The sequence below is a fragment of the Acinonyx jubatus genome, chromosome C1 (assembly GCF_027475565.1).
Source record: "Acinonyx jubatus isolate Ajub_Pintada_27869175 chromosome C1, VMU_Ajub_asm_v1.0, whole genome shotgun sequence".
Taxonomy (NCBI): domain Eukaryota; kingdom Metazoa; phylum Chordata; class Mammalia; order Carnivora; family Felidae; genus Acinonyx; species Acinonyx jubatus.
The window spans coordinates 81472002-81493492 of record NC_069381.1 but is presented as its reverse complement, the minus strand read 5'-3'; the positions used below and the strand labels follow the sequence as shown (position 1 = coordinate 81493492).

At 35.2% G+C, this 21491-nt stretch overlaps 1 protein-coding gene across 2 annotated transcripts in view; it reads left to right on the top strand.

Annotated features, from left to right (window-relative positions):
* DPYD (dihydropyrimidine dehydrogenase) overlaps nucleotides 1–21491 on the top strand; it is an 854343-nt gene that overhangs the window by 699802 nt on the left and 133050 nt on the right. The gene's annotated exons all lie outside the window — the stretch shown is intronic.

Here is a 21491-nt window from a genome sequence, read left to right as displayed (position 1 = left end):
AGACTCAATACAGTGCCTCAGTGCATTATAGCATAATATCTGGCCCTGAGGCCAGATATGCAGGTTTAGATGATCTAACTTGACCCAGGGATAAAATTTTTCATATGATTACTAGACTGTGACCTCTCAGATCATACTCCATTAATATGGATTCTTACTACCTAGCATTGAATGAAATTAGAAAGCATAGAGTTTAGCTTCACTTATATTCTCTGGTAAGAAAGTGGAGAACAAATATCTCATGTTGCTAATTTGACAATCAGAGTTAACATCCTCTTACAAAATACAATCTAAGGTAGAAATAATATATATCAGAATGCTAATAGAAGATATAAAGAAGAACCAAATTTCAAGACTGAAAATTATAATAACTAGAATTTAAAACAGTTAATGGGCTCAACAGCAGAATGGAGACAACAGAAGAAAGAACCAGTGACATGGAAGACAGAGCAATAGAAATTAACCTCTCTGGAAAACACAGAGAAAAAAGACTGAAAAAAACAAATGAACAGCACTTCGTGGAACTGTGAGACTATAACAAAAGATCTAACATTCAGAGAAGAGATCACAGAAGGACGAGATGACAAAGAAATAATGTTTGAAAACTTCCCAATTTGTTAAAAGGGCAACATCCTGTAGATTCAAGAAGGTGAATGAACCTCAAATATGATAGATCTAAAGAAATCCATACCAAAACCCATTATAGTCAAACTTCTGAAAACTAGACCTTGGAAAAAAAGGACCTTGGAAACAATAAAAAAAAAATTTCACCTAGAAGGAGAAAACAATTTTAATCAAAATAGACTTCTCATCATAAAGCATGAACTCCAGGAGGTGGAACAATATTTTTCAGTTGTTGAAGGAAAAGAACTACCAACCTAAAATCCTATATCCTTCAGGAACAAAGGATAAATCAACACATTCTTGGCTGAGGAAAAACTAAGAGAATTTTTTGACAGGAGACCATAACTAAAAGAATGGCTAAAGGAAATTCCTTAAAAAGAAAGGAAATATTAAAGAAAGTATCTTGGGACATCAGGAAGGAAGGAAGAGGGAAGGGTAAGAAGGAAGGAAGGAAGGGAGGAAGAAAGGAAGGAAGGAAAGATATAGGAAGAAGGAACACCATCTTCAAGAAAAATATGAGGATAATGTATGTCTAGGATTGAATATCACCTGAATTTACTTTCATGAACGTGGAGAAATGTATGGACTGGAGGATGCAAGTGGGTTATGAGGGGTCCCAGAAAAGATGCTTGCTTATTTCCAAACATGTAGTCTTAGGCAAGTCACACATGAGGGTGAAGATTGTTGACATTTTTCCATGTGCTGGTTCTAGCTGCTGCTACATACAGTATTTCCACACCTACCCAAGAGTGAAATTGTTTTATTGTGCTTCACTTTATTGCACTTTAAATACTACATTTTTTACAAATTGAAGATTTGTGGCAATCCTGCATCTGACAAGTCCACTGGCATCATTTTTTTCAAACAGCATTTGCTCACTTTGTGTCTTGGTATCACATTTTGGCAATTCTCACAATATTTCATGCTTTAAAATTGTTATTATATCTGTTTTGATGATATATGATCAGTGATTATGACTCACTAAAAGCTTAGATGATGGTTGGCATTTTTAGAAATAAAGTATTTTTTAATCAAAGGATGTACATTTTTAGACATAATGCTATTGCACACTTAATAGACTATAGTGTTGTATAAACACAAGTTTTATATGCACTGAGAAACCAAAACAATTTCATTTCACTTACTTTAGTGCATTATTTGCTTTATTGTGATGAGCTGGAACTGAACCCACAATATCTTTGAGGTGTGCCTGTACTTTGACATCAGTTGAAGCTTGAAGGATGAAAGTAATGTAGCCAAAGTCACATGACTAGTGCTAGGGACAGACATCAGGTTTTACAACTGTAAAGCCAATGCTTTTCCAACTGCTCACATTGCCGACCCCCTCCTAGAACCTCTAAGATGCGAGTATCAGTAATAGGCAGGTCTTCCCCACCTACTCAAGGCTCACATATTCAGGCTACAACTTATTCCTTAGAGTACGGATGCTAAGAAGAGAAGAAATGTGAAAACATAGAAAAATTAATCAACAAATGTGCCGAGTAGAGGTGTACTTAGTGTGTGGACCATAGTATGTCAGCATATGTAGAATACTATATGTCCTCACAAAACTGTATGGTGAAATAATCATTCAAATTGTGGTTTCTGCTTAGGCTCCTCTTGGATCAAGAAGCAGAGAATCACTCAAAGTACCTTAAGAAAATGGAGCCTATTATAGTCTATGCATCAGTGGAGCCTAGGACTAGAATTGTAAGAAGCAATGGGTCAGTTCTCAGGAGAGATCTTCTCCATCTCTCTTCTATGGTCCATGTGATTTCTCCCTCAGAGGAATCTATAGTTTTCACTCTGTCTCCAGAGCTTACTCCTTGTTTCTGCCTCCCCTGGACTTCTACCTGCCACATGACACTTGGGCCCACTCTACATGGTAGTTTTTCAGCTCCAACTTCTACATGAAATGCCTCACTAGCTTAATACCTCTTGGCTCAGATTTCAAAAGAGGAAATTCATTTTGCTCAATTAATCTTCTTGCACCAGGCCTCGTCCTAAAACATTGGTCACCCAATGTGTTGACTGCTTGGTATACAGCAGAAACATACTCAGTATTTGTTGAGTGAATTTGTTAAATAAATGTGTTGGAGTTGTGATTTTTTTTAACCAGCTTGTGAAGAGGTGATGAGGTGTTAACATGGTGTACAAAGTGGTTGCCAAAGGACTTCCCTTTCAGCTCTATCTGGGAACTGCAGGGAGACTTTCCAGCTATGTAAACTGTTAGTTCCCAAATGACTTTGTTAAAAATGCAAAGTTCTACACGTAGGCTTTAACTGGTAGAAGATTATAGATTATGCACCAATTCTACCATTAGCTTTAGTTTTATTTAGCCAGAACACATTTTTAAACCAATTTTAGCTAAAGTATGAACTAAAATCAGTATTAAGAGATACTTAATACTGTTATTAGATATACTTCATACAGTTGTGAGAGGGAAAACCCTTGCATTTAGAATTTTGACTTGACATTTGAAGGGGGTGGAGAATGTGCAATATTTCTGTGTCTCTTTCATTGTAACTGAATTTCACCCTGTTCAGCTCCCTAATCCTGGGTTAATCTAACCTTTAATTTTCTATACTTCTGGGCTGCTGAATATTATTAGAAAAGTTCAAGTAACTCTGCCAACTGGATTTACTTCAAATTCATAGTGTTTAATGTCAGCTGGGCCGTGGGTGCTAGTCAGCATCTGTTTTTGCCTTTAAAAAAAACAAAAAAACAAAAAAACAAACATCAAATTCTCTCCAGCAGTTAGTTCATGTCTTTTACATGTACTTCAAGGCCCTAAACCCTCCATCAACACCCTGTATTTCTCTGATGCCATTTGTTCACTGGCTCTTTTTACCTAACTCTGTCCCTTTCTCTGATTCTATAACAGTTCTCTTGAAGAGCTCATCCCCTTATATATCTTTAGATGGCATACTGTCAAATCTACCTTTCCAGTTTTTTCTACTCAGAAGTGAAGTACATACTGACAAAATGCATTTTTTACATGATGTCATCAAAGAAATGCATTTAAGTATCAGGGTGGTGGTGCTGATACACTGGGGTATAGAAAGAGAAGGAATGGGTACAAATAGTGACACAAATAAATATTTTGATTCTGATCTTGATCCATATACATAGACTATGTAGGTATGTGGTAGGTGAGTTCACTACTGGAATAAGGATTTAGTAATTTCAAATTCAGATTTAAATGAATTCAACAGCTGTGACCTTCTATGTGACTTTAGAAAAAGTACTGACATTTCAAACTGGAAAGCCAAAATTGTTTCATAAGTTGGATAAGTGTGATAAAACATGCATCCCTTATTAATCATTATGCATCACAGAGAATCATTCATACATTTGTTCATTCAATAAATATTTATTAAGAACATACTACATACCTAGCACTGTTATAGGGATTTGAAATTATTCTGTGAATATAACAGGCAACAGTTCATTACTTCCAGGGCTTACAGTTTAGTGAGGGGAGACACATAACATGTAATAAATATGAAAGATGAGTATATTATCTTGTATGTAAGATCACAAGTGCTATGAAAAAAAAGAGGCCTCACTGAAAAGGTAAATTTCAGGGAAATGTTATCAAAGGAAAATACTTAATGTTGGAGCATCACTTGCTTAAATTTTTATTTGAGGGTTAACTGAAATATAAAAATTACAAAATATTGTAGATCACTTTGCAGTTCATAAACAGAAATGCCTTTTAGAGTTTCAGTTTGCATTTTAATGGGTAATTTTTGAAGTCTTCTTACCATTTCTAGGAATGTATCATTTCTCAGTGGCACTGTTTATTTCTATTATCTTATTCTGCAACTTGCTTTGATAAGGATGTTAACTTCTCAGTGGTGAAGCATCCAATAATTCTACCTTCAGAATGCTTCAGTGAATGTTGAATATAAAAACTAAGAAATTAGCTAGAGAGTAATTTGGGTTCCAGATCATTTCCCTAGTACATCTTTGGAGTGAAAATGACTGTTACAAAAGAACCAAATACAAGACTGTGGCCAAGAAATAAGGTTCAAAACCAATTATGTGTTTGTGTTCTTGGGTATCTGCTCTTATAACTTTGTCAGCTAAATGGATTTCTAATTTATTTGTATAAACTCCAGTGTGTTCGAAATATGATTTTTCTTCTTACTTGATAGGTTTTCATTAATTAGAATATGCAAATTAGGGCTCTAAAAAGGACAGGTGAAAATTATTGGTCAATTTCAGATACTAAAATTTGTAAGTACTTCCTTGTTAAATTATATTCTCAAACTCTTCATAAACTCTTGAGGTCTTAAAATCTTCTGTGGGGTTACTCTGAAGAATAGAAGTTTGCTTCTGTCTGCCAATTAGTTATTCATGAAGAGGACAGTAAATAAATAACTTGAATAATTCCCCTTTAACATAGTTTGAAGAGAGGACTTCAATAAATTAAAACTGGGGTTTTGTTGTTGTTGTTATGCCTTTACTTTTAGTTTTTTACTCCCAGACCTAGCCTTCCTGCTGAGTCCTATATCCCTTTCCTCTGATTTAGTACTAGTTTACAGTTTCTTATAATAAAAAAACTATTTAGAGATTTCTGTTGCAGCTAAAATCCAGACTAAGTCAGTTGCTTTTAGTGATAAGTTTCATTACAAAATGTTCACTCTTCTCTATTGTATATAGATAGAGAATATAAGTACTATACTACCTTTTTTTCACTGAATGACTCTGGGTTTCTATAATTTAATTTAATGATATTGCCCATTACAATTTAATCTATTAAGGACTTTGACTCAGGACATCGGAAATTATAGGAAGCCATCAGTTCATTCATGTACAATTATGACCTGTGCCTTCATTGAGATTGTATGGGTGGATTTTTTTTTTTTATCCCATTTCTTTTGTTAGGGTTTGTCACTGAAGTTAATAGAAAATCCTGAAATACAACAGAACGAGGGAGCATAGTGGGCATTTGCTGTGAAGAATCATGGTCATGTGATGGACACTCACTAAACTTAGATAACCAAATCAATTTTTAACAATAATCAAAGCTGTTCTAATGGAGCTAGTTCAAGCTAAATGGAATATTTTAATATGATCAGGAGATGTATTATTTTATTAAAACCAGTGAAAAAGAAGTAATTGAAGCAGACGATGACACTGTGTCCACCTGAGTGCAGATGCTTTACCGACATTTTCTCTTGGTCATAGCACGCAGGAAGATGTCAGTGCTTCAGCTCTATTGATGGGGGTCTTGAGAGGATAAAAATTTTGCACACTATATTCTCAATTTTTATTGGGTAGGTGGGAAGTAGTTATTCAATGGTTTCTTAGGTTTTTTCCCATCTTCATTCACTTTAAAGTAAGCCTATGATATAGGAATGAAGAATAGTCAATACCATTCAGTTATTTTAAATGGCATCTGAACTGTTTTCACATAGCTAGTTAAAATAGATATATTTTTCTTTCCACTATGCAGTTTATTGTTTCCTAGCTTTAATGAGTGCTTCATTTACAATTTTAAGAACAATTTGCAAGTGGATATTGAAAAAAATAGAAATCCTATATTCTTAGAATGATATATGAGAAAAAAATATGCTCTTAGTATCCATTCAATGAAATTACAATTACCGTGTCAATTATTACATTATTTTAAATTAGTTTAATGGATGGTTACTTTTAACAGAAGAGGTTTTAATTTTTGAAAAGCATCCTGATTCCAGTGCAACAGTGTTGTTTATAACCAAATAGAGGAAATTAAATAGAAACCTGTTAGGCCTTCAAATGATTACACACTCTCCACTTGGTAGGAAGATTAACATCTAAATTCAAAGGAAATTAATTGAAATTAAGTCTAATCTTTTTGAAAGACAGTTTTACCATAAGTATCACATAGTGACTGTTTTATGTGAAAAAATAACCATGAGTTAGCAAAGATGTTTGTAGATACAGCCATACGAAATATCTGATCTTGCATAAACTTTGGCCAAAGTTTTTTTTTTTTTCCCTGACTCTTACCAGATCCTTTATTTTGTCTGCTTCTTTTCGCATTGTATGCAGAGATATGGTTAACTACTAAACTTCTTTGTCAAAAAATCTTCATATTCCTGACCAAAGTTTTAAATTACTATTTATCCTCTTATTATTCAGTTAAAAAAAAAACCCAGTTGCTTAGATATTTTCATGTCACATATTGTTTTCCAAATATTGTGTTTTCTTTGTTGCTTTTCTCTCAAGCTTTTGAATTTATCAGTATCATTTGAAATGAGTTGTGATTGGGCATAACTGATTTTTTAATAACCATCCCATAATTTGTCCATCCAAATGACTGTTAGAAATAGTCACTTTGGGAGGTAATGTATTTTGAATACTATCAATAACTACTCTTCATACTTTGAGGGTGGATTTTGATGTTATTTATGTTTAATGGAAAAGTATTGAAGAGTGACCGTCTTTATGTTTTCACAGGCTGACACCACACCCCTTCTCTCTTCTCAGATTCAAGAACAAATAAATGCCCAGTTGGCCCTGTCTACTTTGTACTTTCATGGCATTTTGTTCCCTTTTTAATTAATGTTTTTATCCTCTAAGATTTCAATTCCCTCCTCTTCTAAGGATACTGACAGCCTCCTTCATCCTTGGTTAGTTGCCTTGCAGATAATTTTTTGATTATTCCCAAGGACAATGGTCCCCCAAATGTGACTTTATCAACACAAGAACATCACTTCTAGCAGAAACGTATCTCTAAGTGCATGTTTTGTTAACAGTAGAATGTCGACATCAACTTTCTACACAAAAAAGATATTATTAAATATTAACCCAAAAGTCGGACTAACAAAAGTCTCTTTCCAGAACCATTTAGTACTATCATGTACATAATATATTTGAATTTTTTCCCCCAAGGGTTCAGATTAGAATAGATTGTTTGTGCCATTCTAAGTTTTTTTTTCTCACAAGAAAAGAATGAAAACATAGACCAAAAGGACATTTCACAGTTGATTCCTCATAAATGCCTACCTCCCTAAGAATTTCTAATCATGACATTCAGTTTTGTACCCCAGTATTTTGCTTTGCATGTGCTGTCCCAATTCTTTATCACTTTTCTTAGTTACAGTTTTGAAATGACACTGAATTATTAGCTTATGATAATAATGATGTTCCTGGGTTATGGCCTATCTTCTTTTTAAATGACTTCTGTCTTCTTATGCTTACTATCCTTCTTCTGATGGATAAAAAAAACAGGTTTTGATATTTTTACACGCTATTTTAAGACCAGATCCTTTGATTTTTTTTTAAATACATTTTTATGTTTAGGGGCAGTGGTTTCTTTTTGCAATTATAACAAACCAAACCTTAGAAACTTTATCCTCCTGACACCTACACACATGTGTACAAGCCTCATGTAAGTCTTGTAGTAAAGCCTCACTTTTGGCCATCACCCCCACAATATATTCACAGCAAACTAGACTCCCTGGAGTTACTTTCTTCTCAAAAGATCCAGTCATCATTTTAGTGGTGGTGCATTCTGAATTTACTGAAGTGTGTTTTTCTTTTCTTTTTTTTCTGTTTTGATACTCGTGATTTTTTTCCTAGCCCATATTTATTGGAGCAGATTTTGGTCTGATTTCTAATCATCTTCAAAGATTAGACAATGTTAAGATTCATTTGCTTGCTTTCTGATCTTGATATAGGATGTGTCTAAGGCTGAGAGAGAGTAGAAAAGAGGAGAAGGAAAGAAGACCCTTGCAGACAGTAGCTGCACCACGGAACACATAGGGCTCTGAATCAAAACTGGAACTGAGCTCTGAGACCTGCTTTAGAAAGGCTAGTGGTATCTCTTCTTCCCAAGGTAAAATTGAAGCTCAGTAGTTCTGCCTTATGCCTCCATATCATTGCCTAATACACGGGTTTGGTTTTTATCTTGCAAACTGATGTTTTCAACATCATGTTCTTAATGCATTTATTTAATAAATCCTATTATTGGTTGCTAGCATGTTTTTGAAAACTTCACTTCATTCTGTTCTTGAAGATCCTTAATAGTATTGTGTGCCATTGTTAGATATCCAGAGGTGGTTGTATTGCTATGTATAGTGTGGTAGTTAAGAGAAGGAGCTCTGAGGTTCTACTGCCTTTGTTCAACCACGAGTTTCACCATTTAATGGCTGAATAAATTTGAGCTTATTTAACTTCTGTACACTTTGGTGTATTCACCTATAAAATGGAAGTTTATAGGACCTATCTCATTGGGTCATTGTAAGGAAGAAGTGACATTTAATATGTTGAAGGGAATACCACAAATCAGAGTCCCAGTCCCTGGAGTGGCTCTTTCTTGCTCCAGCCACCCTGGTTCAGCTACTCTTCTTGCCACCCAGCAAAGCTTGGCACATCAGGGAGACTTCAGCACCCCGGTCCAGCTCTAAGATTAATGAATATCAACTTTGATTGTATCTGTCTCTAATTTAAAACTCCTAGAAAAAAGAATAACTGTATTATGTAATTCCAGTAGTGCAATTGACATTTATTAAGGGCTTTTTTGGAACAGATGATAACGATTTACTGAGAAATAAAGAACAGGCAAACAATTTGAGTGCACATTTATTTTTCAGTATTAATTGTGAGTATTGATACAAATAATGATTATGAAAAAATGTAGTGAAATATTAAAATTCTTACAGGCCTAAAAACATTTTAGGAAGACCTTTAGTGGAAATCACAACTATGTCTCCCATTTAGAAGTTTAGAAAATCAATGATAAGTTTAAGGTTTATGAGAACTTCTAAAGGGAATTGCTGTCAGGGTATTTCTTTAGTTCAGTGACTCCTAACTCACATTTCAGAAACCAGGCTTAGGCCAGATGACCTGTCTAGCGTAGGAACATTATCAAGTTCACCATTGAAATACAAGCTTATAATTGGTTCCCCCAGATAGAATAATTATTGGTTAAGAGTTTGGCACAAACGTGAGGAACTGTGGGCTTTGTCAGTAACATCCTATGCAGAAATATATAATATTGACTGGATTATTGTATCTTCCTCTCACATTATACTTAAAAAAATTCATCTCTGAAATGAACTGTTTACTTCTATGTTAAAAGTTTGTTCTAGAAAAGAAAATTTCATCATTAATGTTCCCAAAGAAAATGCATTTAAGGGAAACTTTTGAATGTTTTACTACAGACTACTCAACAAATTGTAATTTCAGGTAGAGAACCAAATATTTTTCTGTTTTATCTAAGTGAACAAAAAAATCATTCAAGAATTTGGCTCTCTAGCAATGTATCTGTGTATCATGTATGTATTTTATGGCATCAAAGTTATAGTTCAGTAGATTTCTAAAAGGCTTTTGAGACAGAGACATGAATTTTTACAGATTCTAATTACAAGTTAGAAGTCATGTCACTGTAGGAAATTAAAAATGGAGACAATTAGGGAAAATTCCAGTTGAAAGAAAAATGCATTATGGAAAAAGCAATAAAAGCACAAAAAAATAGGAAAGTAAAATCACTTCTCAGTAGCTTCTATGATTCAATTGTAGATCAATAGTGTGTAGTTAATGCATTGCCAAGAGAGCATTAATTTGCAATTACCACAGGTGATCTGATCCTCTGTGTTCTGTCCATTGACACAAATGACCTTTTGTTGAAAGAGATTCTGTAGTCATTATTTTAAATAGAGCAACAGAAAGGCAAAAGGAAAGTATAGGTCACTTTCAGTCATAAGTATCTTACATCACACAAAGTGGGAACCATTGTAGGTTAGCCCCAAACAGTCACATGATGGAGTGTAATGAGCCTGAGCATGCGCATGTCTGTTTGCATACAAGGTGGATATAACATACACTGGGATGATGGTGGTAAGTATGATTCAAGGTGAAACTACAAATGCCCTGAATTAAGTATAACATAAAGTAGACCTTTGATAAACCTCTATGATAAGGGAAGATATGAGAGACTTTGGTTCAACCAAGTAGGTGTTTTGCAGTGCTTCTGTTTGATGCAAGCTGAGTAGCCTTGTAGGTAGAGCATCTGGGACAATGGCACATTCTTGAAAGCAAGCAAGAAAGAAAGAGACCTCCATTCCCTAGAGACTATATCCTAATCATAAACAGTATGGCAAGGACCCACACGGCCTTGTCTGGAGTTTGCGACACAGACAGTAATATCAACCTCAGGATTGCCATCCAGGCACAGGAAGCCCAATAAGACTACATCTTACTGATGCACACTTCAGCACAAATGAAAATGCATCAAATAGCTTGTAGTGAAATCCTAGCTCTGCTGCTCACTAGCTATATGACTTTGGCTTTATTGGATCTGTGAACATTTTATACTTCAAGTTTGTTATCTGAGAAGTCGGGTTGATGATAATAATACCTACTTCATAGGATGGTTATGAGGATTAAATATTATCACATGGAAAGCATTTCAAACAGTACCTACAACACAGTGCCCACAGATGTTGGATATTAATTATGTCACCATTATCATCATCACCCCCTGCTACTATTTTTATGCATTGATAAAGAATTTTAAAACAAAATTTACACCCTTCTATTCTAACTTTTCACTAGCATGTATCTTAGCTTAGGCTGATTGGAAACAGCACCTGAAGAAAAGGCCGAGTGCTAAGGTTTAGAAAGTAAAATCTAGAGTAGCTAGAGAAAAAGGGAATAGAAGAAAGAGAAAATTGGGATCTGAATACAAGGTAATGCATTACTGAGTAGTCCACTGCTTCACAAGCTGCAAGCAATACAGACAGTCAATTGGCCACATGGAACATCTCCAGATAGACTAGATAGAAAATAGTGCCTTGGGACAATCCATCCCAGGGAAAAGTGAGAGAAAATTTATCTGCCATTCCTTCCAGCCTTCTTTCTCCCATTGGTTGAAGTTCATCCTTCTGGAGGGTCACGTGTCCCATTCTGGCACTTCATCCAGGATACTGACCTCTTCTGTATGTCTGGTTATCCAGCCTGTATATTCATAGTGACAGATAACTTATTATCTTATAAGTTATCCAGTTAAAATTATAAGCAAATTCTGCCTTCATACTGTGGAAAACCTACCTCCATATATCTTTCTAAAACTAGACAGAATACATTCATGCTATTTTTGTAAAAGCCTAGAATTTCAGAAATGGATAAAAACATGTCAGTGCAGAGACAGCTAAATATTATATTTATATTGTCCTTATTATCTTTTTTTATGACTATTGATAGTAACACAGGTAAGTGAAAATAGTGATAAGTGATAATAATATTTTTACTATACTATAACCTACATTCTGTCCCAGAATGAGACAGAGAAAGCTAAGAAGTTGAGTGTTCTCAAAAATCACTGTTAGGGAATTAAATGGGTACCCAAAGACTTCCTGAAACCTGGAGAACTTAGGACAGCAATGACCTAAGCATGTGGAATGCACACTGCTTATATCTGGAAATTCGGAAAAAGTAATCTGGAAAGTTTTCATGATGTTCTTTTAAGATTGAGTAACATGTATGAAAAACACCTTCTAAAGCTATTAATCAGAAATATATTTCACAAACAGTTGGGACTTGTACCTCTCTGCAAAAGTGTCTAAAATGGTCATAATAGTGATTTGAGAAGGGGGAATGTTATTGTTTGCCTGGCTCTCCACTCATTCCTTGGTCAGAAGCAGCAGTGATCCATGAATCATGCAAATAGTCAAGCAAACCAAAAAAAGAGACAAACAAATAGATGGAGTAAAGGAAAGGGAGGAAGAAGGACCTTACTGCCAAGTAATTGAGAACTGAATGCAACTTTGTAAGGGAAAACAACTTGTTTATACCAGCTTTCAACTTTTTCCATGGATAGGCACATTTTATTAATAAATAAATTATTTTATATATTTTATTAATAAATGATAGGGGGCGCCTGGGTGGCTCAGTCAGTTGAGTCATTTGAGTCCGACTTTGGCTCAGGTCATGATCTCACAGTTAGTGAGTTCGAGCCCCATGTCGGGCTCTGTGCTGATAGCTCAGAGCCTGGAACCTGCTTCAAATTCTGTGTCTCCCTCTCTCTCTGCCCCATCCCCACTCATGTTCTGTCTCTCTTTGTCTTAAAAATAAATAAAACATTTTTTAAAAATTTTAGAAATAAATGATAGGCACTATTTAAATCAGATAGTCTAATTCCTATCTTTATCTAAAGTTGCCTTATAAAAAATTTAAAAAATAAATAAAAAGCATGACTATCAATGAAAAAAAAAATAAAGTTGCCTGATAGGTCATTCTGGCTATTTAGAGTATTACGCATTCTAATTATGTGTGAGATCTGTAGTGGTTTTTTTCAATAGTAGATTTTTATAGATTTTGTAGATTTTTATAGCACCTGGCATTCTAGTGCCTGGACTTCATGATACCTATCATAATAGGCCAACACCTATAGGGAACTGATAATTAAGAGAACATAAACAGCTTCTCAAAGCTTACCTGTAATCCACAGCTTACCTATAATCCACAGGGTATAAGTACATTTTAACTTTGCAAATGATAATAGCAAAACTATTATGATGGTAATGCTTATACAGAATTTATTATGTGCCAGATACTTTGTAAGCTAATAGTTATATTAGTTCATTTATCCTCTAGTAATCCTGGGAGAGATAGATATTAGCATTGTCCATGTTTTATAGCCAAGAATGTTAAATTAGAAGATGATAGGTGGCAAAGCTGTGATCTAAATTCAAACAATTTGACCTAGCATCTGATTTTCAACACCACATTATATTGGCATTTTTGCCTACTAGAATGACTGTTGTCAAAAGATAGACAGTAATAAATGCTGGCGGGGATGGGGAGAAACTGGAAAACTCATGTATTGCTTGTGGAAATGTAAAGTGGTGCAACTACTTTGGAAAACAGTTTGGCAGTGTCTTAGAAAGTTCAACATAAATTTACCATACAATCCAGAAATTTCATTCCCAGGTGTCTACCCAAGAATAGTAAAAACATATATCCACAAAAAGACTTGCATATACAGTCATGGCAGCATTGCTCCTAAAACCCCAAAACTGAAGACAGTCCAGATTGCCATCAGTTGATGAGCCGATAAACAAAATGTGGTACATGCACACAATGGAATAGTATTCAGCAATAGAATGGGCTGATACCATAACAACATAGATTGTTTTAGCATGTGTAATATTATGCTCAGTGAAGACAGACACAAAATACTATAATATTTGTATTGTATAATTCCACTTATAAGAAACTATTAGAAGTGGCAAATCTAGGAAGACAGAAAACAGATCAGTAGTGGGAGAGTGGCTGTAAAAGGCACAGGGAACTTTTAGCTGATGGAAATATTTTAAAAGTGGGTTGTGGTGATAGTTTCACAACTCTGTAAATTTACTAGAAGTCATTGACTTGCATACTTATAATAAATAAATGTTATGGTATTAAATTATGCCTTAATAATGTTGCTTTAAGAAACCCACATAATTAGAGATGGATTAAGTACTATATGTAACAAAATTATTAAATGCAAAAGTTTGAAATCTGGATTGAAGGATTCATGGTGGAAAATCTTTAGGGTAAACATGAGGATATCAATAATGCTTAAAAGTTCTGTTTCTTTCATCTTACTAGAAAAATGACATAATGCCTTTTATAAGGATCTGTTAACATTTATAGTATTAACATCTCAGATGTAATCAAATTAAGTTAACGTTTATGAACCCTGCCTAATTTAAAAGTAAGCGCATTCAAATAGGCCTGCCTGATTAAGGCATCCTTGGTAGAGGCCTTCCTAGATTTCTTAATGTGTTCTATGCATTAAAGTACTAAAATTAGACTATTTTCTTACAAATAAACACTAATCATACTTGGTATATATGCTTCTGTCTGATTTAAGTATTTTAATTTTTAAAATTAACTATTATTTAGGAAATGTTAAAGAGATGAGAGATTGGCTTTGAGGTATCAACAACTAACATCTGTTGAGAACTTCATTCAAGAGGTTCATGTCATCAGACTGTATTATGTATTGGTCATAATGTCCATTTATTCTATTAAGAGTTACTGAGTGTCTAATAGATACCAGGCACAATAATAAGAAACAAACATATAAGAAAAAAGTCAAATAGTGATAAATGCTATTTAGAGAATTTAAATCAGTAAATGTGCTAGTGCCTGGGAGCCTGGATGGTCTGAGTGGGGAGGTCCTTTAGAGAGGTGATACTTAAAGAAGAGAACGCAATAAGATTTACCCAAACATGTGAAAATATGGAGAAGAGCATTACAGGTAGACAGGGAAAAACCCCAAATGTAAAAATGAAAACATAAATGGCAAGATTTTTTTTTTCTTTTTCTTTTTTTTTTCTTTGCCTGCTCGGAAAAGGCCATTGTGGCTACAGCATAGTGGGCATGAATAAGAGAGGTGAGCAGGGACCAGATCATACAGTGCTTTAAAGCAGGTGTCCCTATTATTTCGAAGCAAGGTAAGACATTGTTGGTTTTAAGCAGCGGTAAGATATGATCTAATTCATATTTTAAAATAATCATTCTAGCTATTGTATAGATAATTAATTTGGGGGTAATTAATTTCAATAGTAGAAGGTGGGAACTATTGCAGTAGTCCAGGTGAGCGATGACGATGGATTTGAATAACAAAAAGCAATGAATGTGGAGAGAATGGACAGATTCACAATATGTATTTGAAGCAGTGCAATAAGGCTTGCTGAGAGATTATAATTTTGTGAGCCAGAAAATAAAGGAATGGAGAATGATTTTTAGCTTTTGGACTATTGGAAAAGTAGGTTGCAGGGAGTGGGAAAATCAAGAATGCTGTTCTGGCCATAGTCAGGATGCCCAGGAGACACCAGTGGAGATGTCAGATGGACAGTTGCCTCTCCTTTTTTTCTATCTGATTTTCCAGAGATGTACCAAGCCTTCAAATGCATATATAACCTAATACTGATAAATGAGTGCATGTCTTCTCCCCCAGCTAGGATACACATTCCTTTCTGCTTCTTATGAATGCCTCACGGTGATTAGAGGAATCGGGCACAAAGTAGATACGTGGATATGTGCTTGTGGATGGATGCTGAGAGATGAATGACTGGGTTGATGTGTAGATCAGTGAATATTTAGAAATAAGCAGTAAGCATCTGGGTATTGAATATTTCAGAGGCCAGTTTCATTTATCTCTTATCATTCTCAGATATATATTCCTAAAGCCAAGCTTAAGAGGATCATGAGTGTTAAAGGAAAAGATTACAAGAAATACAATTTACATCAAATGTATATTTTTAAATAAAGTAAATAAAAAGTCTAGAAAACATATCCCTCCAAAGGAAAAAAAATCCTAAATTTGTTAGTCCTTAAAAACATATTTATCCATTTCCCTAACTCATCTTCAGATACCAGGAAATATTGCTTCTCTGCTATGGTCAGATTTCCCACACATTCTATGTTTTTATGGCCTATGGGTCTCTGAAAATACAAACCAGATTCTTTTGGCTTGAAATATACATATTTCTAGTTAAACACCTCCTTACCCTGTTCACTGATCCCACCCACAAAATCAGAGGAAAGAAAGACAATGATTGCTGTTGGCGTCTTTTATTTAAGCTGACAGATCTGAACCAAGAGGACCTAAGAACTTCTTGGAATTAAAAATTTGGGCATGCAAATATAAACCTTCACTATCCTCAAAAAATTTATGCTGTGTTTGTAAGACAAAAGAAAATAATATGTCTAAGGATCAAAATATGAAACCTCTGTTTCAGATAGCTGGCTTAATCCTACGGTGATAGACACATCAGATATTATAATATTTAGCATATTTCCTCATGTGGAAAATGATAGGATTTCAGTTGTCATGCTTTAAGGGCATGAGCCATAATCTCATTATCGTCTCCCTAAATCAATCACTACATTCTGGATATTAACTCAGTCCTAATGACACCAGATGCAGTAATGTATATGAGGTGAGAGAAAAGTTCTATGATTCATCACTGGGCCTGAAAACAATGATGCAAGCTAAAAAAAAATCAACTTAATCACTTGGGAATTCAGTATGGCCAAATACAGCATGCATTGTGCATGCCTGGTCTTACAGAACTAAATTAGGTATAATGTTGCATATTCATAGGGCCTGATGTCTCTCAAATACACAAAATAAATATGAGTATTGCAGAATTAATAAACACAATCAGTTCATGGCATTCTTAAAGCATTGTAAAATTAGGTAATGTTCCCTATAACAATCTCAGAATACAAGCAATAGTTTAATTTACAGTGTGACATTTTATAGACAAGACTGAAATATAAAACATATAAAATTCACTTACGTGCATTTACCTTGTTCTTTTCTTGCATTCATATTCATATTCTAATTCATATTCAATAATTGATTTAGAACCTATAGTATATTGATTTGTGGGGAGGGGGTGGTAGTCAGATTTCAGTTTATGCTGTCAAAGTATGACAGGTGATATTCAGTCATGTTTTGGTCTTAACATTCTATCTTGTGTGTTCCTCTGTATGTGATAAGGCAGTTGTTGACAACATAGACGTGATAGTTTTAGTCCAGGGCCTCAACATAGTAACTTATCTGAGAAATTGGTTAATATGGGAAGAAAACTCAAAAGGCACTAGTTTCACAGTAAGACATACAATTAAGAACTTGAATACTTATTTTTACCTCTGAATGAGACCCACCGTGTCACATATGGACTGAGGAAGACTTACTTCCTGGTAAATAGCACTTCATATTTCTTATCTCATTTGGTCCTCACAACAGCTTTTCAAGGAAGGTTTATTCTGACAGATAAAAATGAACAGCATAACCCGAGGCTGCCGCATTCAGAAGTTTTGTTTGATAATAGAATTTGAAAAGAAACCAAGGGACTAGTTTATAAATTAGTGTCTGCGGAATGAGAGAATAAATGAGTGAGTGGGTAATTTTTGGGTAATAGAGAAAGACTTTTTTGAAGAGATGATGTCTTAAAATTGCTTTCTTATGATCAAAATCCAGAGTGATCTATTAAATACTTCTGGCTACACATCTCCAGCAAATAGAGGGAGAAGGCCTTTCTGGAAAGGAAGAGGCAGAAATTTTGCAGGACATGTATTAGAGGAGAGCAAATTATTTTAAGTGCCAGTATTTGCATGACTCTGTTCAGTAGCAAATTGGATTATTTACCTTGAACTATTTAGGGTAAGTTGATGAAGTTCTGAACTTTAAATTTAAATTACAAATTTGAAATAATTAAAGATAGAGAAAGAATTATTTAAAATGAAAATATTAGGGGGCGCCTGGGTGGCTCAGTCGGTTAAACATCTGACTTTGGTTCACATCATGATCTCACGGTTCGTGAGTTCAAGCCCCACATCAGGCTCTGTGCTGACAGCTCAGAGCCTGGAGCCTGCTTTGGATTCTGTGTCTCCCCCCTCTTTCTGCCCCTCCCCTGCTCATGCTCTGTCTCTCTCTGCCTCTCAATAATAAATAAACATTAGAAAAATAAATAAATAAAATGAAAATATCAGGCCTGATCCAAGGAGACAACTGCACTGACCTGGGTATGTGATGCAGAAACTAAACAATTAGATGAGAAAATCCAGACACAAAACAGAATAGAGACCTTTCCCTTAGCTTCTCCTGGCTCTAATTTATCAGTCCTTCAGGGGAGCTAGAATCTAGACTGCTACAAATGAATACTTCAATATATGTACGCATATGTGCGAAAATTAGTAGTTTAGAACACTGCATATATTGGACACGGTACTGCGAGTTCAGTCTTTGTTAAACACATGTCTTTGTGGGATTCTGAATTACATATTCCTTCAGTTGTTATTAAAGGGAACTACTGGAAGAGAAAGAATCAAATGGTAGCTGCTGTCAGGATTCGGTTATCCAGACTGGGAATACCAGATAAGTAGTAATCCATATGTAAGCTCTGTGAAGTTTAGCTGTAATAAATAGTACTCTGAGTATCAGAAAGAGCGCTAAAGTAGAGCTGCTTCTTTGCATCCTGGAAAGACCTGGGTATACCCAAAGAATAACTAAGTAATAACGCAAAGATAATAATGTTTAATGGTACAATGAGTGGCACAGACTTTAAACACCACTCTGTGAGTTGGTGTGACTTCTGAATTATGATAAATTTGTATAAGTAGAGGGAGATAAAAATATGTTATTGACAGGAAATTGAAGAGAATTTTGCTTGTCATTGGATGGGTCTTAATATGATATCATCAACTTGCTTCATTCATTCATTTACTCATTTATTGAACAAATCATATGGCAGGCACAGATATTTATGTACTAAACACTGAGTGTGCTGTGATGAACAAAACAGATATAGTCTCTGCCCTTTTACTGTGTCTCTGAAAGCTGGAGAATGTGATCTAGGTTGTAATTTGTACAGGGGTGCCTAGGTGCCCTTTAAATACTTGCATGTGTTTAGTGACTACTCTCTTGGACATGCATGCCAGATGGGCTGGGATCTGGTTAGAGGAGGCTCTGGAGTTCTGTCCCTTGGTGAGAAACTTGTTCATGTGGGCTAATGAATTTTCACAGAGAAGATGGACTCAAGGGGCACCTGGGTGGCTTAGGGAGTTAAGCATCCGACTTCAGCTCAGGTCATGATCTCATGGTCTGTGGGTTTGAGCCCCACATCAGGCTCTGTGCTGGCAGCTCAGAGCCTGGAGCCTGCTTTGGATTCTGTGTCTCCCTCTCTCTCTGCCCCTACCCCACTCATGCTCTGTCTCTCTCTGTCTCTCAAAAATGAATAAACACTAAAAAAAAATCTTTAAATTGTAATTCATACTTACATGTATTTTAGATATTGTCCTAGATACATACATATCTTTTTATTTGATATATTCCTCACAATGATTTTATTTTGGATGGATGGATAGATACAGACAGACAGACACATGTGTGTATGTGTATATGTGTATGTGTATCATGTGATATGTGTATATATTATATATTATATATATACATATGTATGTAAATATATTTATTCCTGTTTTCATCTGAGAAGCAGGTGCCTTTGTAGTGGTTACAAAAGAAAAACAAGATTGCACAGTTGTTATGAGAGAGGGTTCTGGGACATATCGATCCAGCACTTGAACCCTTGCTCTGCTCTTCATTAGTTGTATGATTGTAGTCAAAGTCCTTAATCTCTGACCCTCTGTCTACCCATCTGCTAATTGAATAAAATAGTAATACTTTGTGGTGTTATTGTGAGGTTTAAATGTGATGCTACATTGAACGTATTTAGCATAGTGCTTGGAAAGTAATCACCACTAAGTGAATTTCAGTCAAAGTGCAGTAAACCTAGAGGAATTTGGGCAAAGCATAAAGAAATGGCAGTTACAAAAAAAAAAAAAAAAAAAAACAGACGTTTTAAACTATGTGAAGTACATAAAAACTTGCCACCCTTAAGGGTGTTTCTGTCCAGCTTACAGGATTCAGATTTTGGTCTGCCCTTTACCCTTCCTGTCCTTCTTGAGTTTTTCTTATGCCAAAAGATCCTTGGAGGTCAAGAGGGACCCTTAAAACTGGGGTTCTCTGGATCAGGTTAGGTCTCTGAAATTCCAAATCCCCATGTAAGCAATAAAAGCCCTATGACTTCAACCCGATGTTAATGTTCTGAGGCCGGGGTAAGTACCTGAAGGACCTGAATGGTAAACCAAACAAAACGTGATAGAGCATTTTAGAATGTGTTCCATGAGGATAAATGAAAATCTCCCTCCAATCTGAAGATGGGGAAAACCTTCCAATAAGTAAGGGAATCATAGATCTAGATTTGTTCAGGACAGTTTTAGTTTATGCTGATTGTCCTGGTATTTTCATTATTAGTTTCCCTGTGTACTCTCAAGTGTCTGGATGATAAATTATATGGGTCACTTCTAAGTATCCTCCTAAAACCCTGAGCCTAGAATTTTTACTGGTCTTTGTAATCTTTCTTCAGGTTAATTGTCACATTCACAAATCATAAAATATTTACCCTTCTAGTGAGAAATGCAAATAAAACTGCTTCTTTGATCATTGCATTCATTCATCTCTAACCATTTTCCAGCAATCTATCTTTGGAGCGTAAAGGCCAGGCATTTTATTTTTAGGTTCTTGGTTTTCATTAATTAAAAAGCAAACCAAACAAACAAAACACAAAAAGCCAAAAAACAAAGCATAGCATATAATTTACTTCCCCAGGTTTTCCACAAAATCACAAATTTTGTAAGCCTATTTTCTACCTGTATGGTAAAGAAATTAAGAACAAGCGTTTAACATATATTTTTAAAGCCCCTTTTAAAAACTACATACCTTTTAGGGGTGCCCAGGGGCTTAGTAGGTTAAGTGTCCAGCTCTTGATCTCGGCTCAGGTCATGATCTCACGGTTCTGAGACTGAGCTCTGCATCAGGCTCTGTGCTGACAGCGAAGAGCCTTGGGAATCTCGCTCTCCCTCTCACTGCTCCTCCCCCACTCATGCTCACTCACTCTCTCTCTCTCTCTCTCAAAATAAATAAATAAATAAACATTAAAAGAATTTTTAAAAATACTAACTTTTTGGCTTTGCTTCTCCAGTTATCCAGTGTATGCACTGTGCTTTCAGTATATTAACTTGGACACTGCTAAGTTTGTTTTGGGTTTGTTGTTGTTGTTGCTTTTTCTGTAGCATTTAACTCTTAAATAGATTATCCACTCTTAGTCAACTGAACTTTGTCTAACTTTTGTGTCCCAGAGTATATTGGCAATTTAGTCAAGATTGTTGACTCACTGTTAATAGCCACCCACTACTCTCACAAATTTGTGTTTTTATCAATAATAGATGAGTCAAAGCATCAACTCCTGAACTGTGAGTGCTTTGAGTTAAGAGGTGGACAGTGTTATTTGAGGTGCTGTTTT